This window comes from Schistocerca cancellata, unplaced genomic scaffold (genome assembly GCF_023864275.1).
Source record: "Schistocerca cancellata isolate TAMUIC-IGC-003103 unplaced genomic scaffold, iqSchCanc2.1 HiC_scaffold_1018, whole genome shotgun sequence".
NCBI lineage: Eukaryota > Metazoa > Arthropoda > Insecta > Orthoptera > Acrididae > Schistocerca > Schistocerca cancellata.
The window spans coordinates 1-5,000 of NW_026047021.1; the positions used below are offsets into that span (position 1 = coordinate 1).

Consider the following 5,000-nt stretch of genomic DNA (forward strand, 5'->3'; position numbering starts at 1 on the left):
ATTGTTGTTTTGTGACGTCGTCAATTGTTCTGTCCCTGTGGACAGATGCAACAGAGGTGAACATCATTTCGTTGAGGGCGTTTATTATTTCCATGTATCTGCAACGAGTAATAGGAGGGTGGGAAAATAGTACGAAGTGTGCTTGCGTGAATAACGCGTGGTCAACGGTTCGCGCGCGCCCTCTGGTCCCGACGCCATCAACGTCCACAATAAACAGACCATACCGCACGATGTTGACAATGCCGCCCACAGGCACAACACAGCCATCTTTGGGGAATGTGACCAAACTACATTGCCATCCGGCCCATAAACGACACCTCCATCTACAGGAATCCAACGAAACTACGCCAACCATACCTCCAAAACACGGCACCGCCATCTATGACAATGTGACGAAACCACATGCAATAGCTCCATCTACGCGAATCGACGACACTACGTCCACCATGGCGAGCGCACCACAAACAAAAAGACCGCCATCTGCAGGTCCCCCGCAACATGACCTGCTGCACCGACGATACCGCCATCTAGGCGACGCCACGCCGACTACAACATCGCTAGGTCCCACAGTGCCCATTTTTCGACGCCACCCACACAGCCTGCATCATCTGTCCACCACAGGAGCCCCAACGCCAGTGCCTGCGCCGCACGAAGTCGTCGACCGACAATCGCTCCACCCGCACCCGCACGTGCCCCACTCCAACCGCCCAAATCGCAACTCCAGCGGATGAATGGCGGACTCTTCCCGCACTCCTATCGTGCAATCCACCCCTATATCTTGCGTTTCATGAAGAGTTATATCCAATATGCCATATTCCCGCTGTCCCTTATACATGCTCTAAGTAGCTCGCTTGCTACAGCAGCAGCAGCACCACCTCCGCGCGCTTCCCTGGGGGCACTGAACCGCAGGACGCGAGACCCCACGCCCTGTGGCAAACAGGGCTCCTCGCAGAATATATACGGTCCCTACCCCGCACAACGATGACGGTGTGGGGGCCATTGTACGACACCGCTTCCTGCGGTGCCAACGCTGTCGTAGAGTCGATACTCCATCTTTGGTAGAAGGCAACCATTCCGCTGTAAATGAGTACGTCGCTCGTAGTTCAGTCACCTCGCAGCACTGCTCAGTAAACTATGCAGGCCCACATAGATAGATCAAATACGCAAATGCCCCTATACATGCTGAACGTCTGTGCAAACAAAACGAACCACACGTCACCCGCACACTCTATCACCCACACACTCTATCACACACTACTCTCTGCCTGTAACAAACACAGATACAATAATTAAGCACCGGCATGGACCAACGTCCGGTGCATCCTATCCGCCACAGTACACCAACCAGACTATGATAACCAGGCCAGGAGGTCCAATCATAAAACCAGAATATCCCACTCGTCCGACAACCACAATTGCTCAGATAAGCCACCAACACCCACACATGTCCTACACAGGGGTGCACCCAACATCACCACACTGCCTCGTCTTACAGCACAACACACTGGCAAGGAATGAAACACACAGGTCTGCCGCAACCACAGACACGGCTCGCCCCCCCTCTCACTGGCGGAAAGCGCATCCCGACGTGACATAACTCCTTTGACACACTGACGCTGCCTCGGGCATCCACGTCCTACGGTCGATATCAACGAACCTCACCCCCCCCCCCCCCACAACACGCCATCCCATACCACATTGTGTACCGTACCCAAACCTAACGTGTACTGTACTACAACGCAATGTGTACCATAACACAACCCAGTTTGTACCTTAACCTAACCTATGTCACCTTAACCTAACCTATGTCACCTTAACCTAACCTATGTCACCTTAACCTAACCTATGTCACCTTAACCTAACCTATGTCACCTTAACCTAACCTATGTCACCTTAACCTAACCTATGTCACCTTAACCTAACCTATGTCACCTTAACCTAACCTATGTCACCTTAACCTAACCTATGTCACCTTAACCTAACCTATGTCACCTTAACCTAACCTATGTCACCTTAACCTAACCTGTGTTGCACCTTAACCTACCTCAATTTGCACCGCAATGTAACTCAATTTGCACCGCAATGTAACTCAATTTGCACCGCAATGTAACTCAATTTGCACCGCAATGTAACTCAATTTGCACCGCAATGTAACTCAATTTGCACCGCAATGTAACTCAATTTGCACCGCAATGTAACGCAATTTGCACCGCAATGTAACGCAATTTGCACCGCAATGTAACGCAATTTGCACCGCAATGTAACGCAATTTGCACCGCAATGTAACGCAATTTGTACCGCAATCTACCCCATGTTGTGCCTTAACCTAACCCACGTTGTGCCTTAACCTAACCCACGTTGTGCCTTAACCTAACCCACGTTGTGGCTTAACCTAACCCACGTTGTGGCTTAACCTAACCCACGTTGTGGCTTAACCTAACCCACGTTGTGGCTTAACCTAACCCACGTTGTGGCTTAACCTAACCCACGTTGTGGCTTAACCTAACCCACGTTGTGGCTTAACCTAACCCACGTTGTGGCTTAACCTAACCCACGTTGTGGCTTAACCTAACCCACGTTGTGGCTTAACCTAACCCACGTTGTGGCTTAACCTAACCCACGTTGTGGCTTAACCTAACCCACGTTGTGGCTTAACCTAACCCACGTTGTGGCTTAACCTAACCCACGTTGTGGCTTAACCTAACCCACGTTGTGGCTTAACCTAACCCACGTTGTGGCTTAACCTAACCCACGTTGTGCCTTAACCTAACCCACGTTGTGCCTTAACCTAACCCACGTTGTGCCTTAACCTAACCCACGTTGTGCCTTAACCTAACCCACGTTGTGCCTTAACCTAACCCACGTTGTGGCTTAACCTAACCCACGTTGTGGCTTAACCTAACCCACGTTGTGGCTTAACCTAACCCACGTTGTGGCTTAACCTAACACCACGTTGTGGCTTAACCTAACCCACGTTGTGGCTTAACCTAACCCACGTTGTGGCTTAACCTAACCCAACGTTGTGCCTTAACCTAACCCACGTTGTGCCTTAACCTAACCCACGTTGTGCCTTAACCTAACCCACGTTGTGCCTTAACCTAACCCACGTTGTGCCTTAACCTAACCCACGTTGTGCCTTAACCTAACCCACGTTGTGCCTTAACCTAACCCACGTTGTGCCTTAACCTAACCCACGTTGTGCCTTACCCTGCTCTGTAATTGGCATATGACACGTTACATTAATGTATTGTTGTCCAACCGCAACCGGCTCAGAATGTTGTGTACACAGCTATGTGTCATCTCCCCATAACAGCTGCATTGCAGTGTGGTACGCCATAGAGACGTGTGGGAGTAATGGACGCAGTGGATGGCGATCAGCATGAGCCGTCTGTTCATGTAGTGGCGCGTGTATGCAGACGTAGTAGTCTCTTCTCACACAATGTGATAGCACGGTGCCCCGCGTTCCACATCTGCGACATGCTACAGAGGCCGGTTGACAGTTGGTCGCGCAATGGAGATCGCATATGTACGGGGGCACCTTCCACGTGCCCTCTAGTCGGGCACATTTTGTTGCGTGGATGTGAGCGAATGTAGTGTGTCTTGACACCTGACAGGCAGGCATGCAATAATAGTTGACTTTGCAAACGGGGATGGACGTGTACGTTTACTGGTGACGTTACGCAAATGAACAACTGGGTAACCCGTTGTGGTGCGGTTGATCTTGCTGGAGGTACATCTGTGAGGGCAACGATCGGTACAGCTACGAAGCGGTCCCCACCATACCAACGAACGTGAATGTGAATCTGGGTGTGAAGCGATACGCGGCTGTGGGTGGGTGGGACTGTCCCCGGCCGGTGAGGGGGGGGCCGCCCCGGCGTGCTGTGCCGCGCGGTGCGTGGGCGCACGCGCTACAGCCGGCTGGTGGGGGGCGCCCAGTGGCAGGCGCGCCGGCCGACGGACGCGGCAGGCGGCGCAGCTGCGCGCCGGGGCACCCTGCGCGCGGCGCCGTGCAGCCAAAGTGGGTCCTCGCGGACCCGGTGCGAAGCGCGGTGGACATCTGCAGTGTGCTGGTCCGATTGAGGACTGTGTGCGTTGAGGATGCGCCGCCGCCCGGCACTCGGCGCCGCGACGCCGTCTGCTGCTCGGTCGCCCCAGCGGTTCTCGCTGGTGGTTTGTATCGCAGTTGTGCGGACGTGTTGGCACGTGCGCTGTGCTGGGAGAGTTCGCTTCGGCACCCACGTGGGGCCTTTGCCCTTCTGTGGCGCTGGCGTTGGAGCTGCCGGTCACCGTAGGTGGCGCGTGTTGTCTCCCGCCGGCAATGCCACGACAGCACGCTCCCGGGCCTCTGTCGGCAGCGGCAAGCTCAGTTGGGAGCACGGGTGGTCGCACCTAAAGCGTCTACTCGCCTAACTCCGGGCGATTGCGCCTCTCTCGAACCCGACCAAGTACTTAGGACGGCGCTGCGCGCCGCCGGGACCTGAGAGGGTTTCGAGGTGTATTGTGCAGGGGAGCCCAGCCTCCTCCTGTTTGCAGAATAATTGAGCGGACGCTTGCGTGTTCGCGCGGGCCCCCGGGACACACTCCCGGGCGGCCGGCTGCTCAGCTCTAGTTGACGCAGCTCCCTGGTTGATCCTGCCAGTAGTCATATGCTTGTCTCAAAGATTAAGCCATGCATGTCTCAGTACAAGCCGCATTAAGGTGAAACCGCGAATGGCTCATTAAATCAGTTATGGTTCCTTAGATCGTACCCACGTTACTTGGATAACTGTGGTAATTCTAGAGCTAATACATGCAAACAGAGTCCCGACCAGAGATGGAAGGGACGCTTTTATTAGATCAAAACCAATCGGTCGGCTCGTCCGGTCCGTTTGCCTTGGTGACTCTGAATAACTTTGGGCTGATCGCACGGTCCTCGTACCGGCGACGCATCTTTCAAATGTCTGCCTTATCAACTGTCGATGGTAGGTTCTGCGCCTACCATGGTTGTAACGGGTAACGGG

The 5,000-nt window shown here is 53.8% G+C and overlaps 1 non-coding gene across 1 annotated transcript in view; it reads left to right on the top strand.

Annotated features, from left to right (window-relative positions):
• Positions 1–4,619: 4,619 nt before the first annotated feature.
• LOC126150937 (small subunit ribosomal RNA) overlaps positions 4,620–5,000 on the top strand; it is a 1,909-nt gene continuing 1,528 nt past the window's right edge. The window contains exon 1 of the ribosomal RNA XR_007531752.1: positions 4,620–5,000. This exon is cut by the window's right edge and continues 1,528 nt beyond it. This is a non-coding gene — a ribosomal RNA (small subunit ribosomal RNA).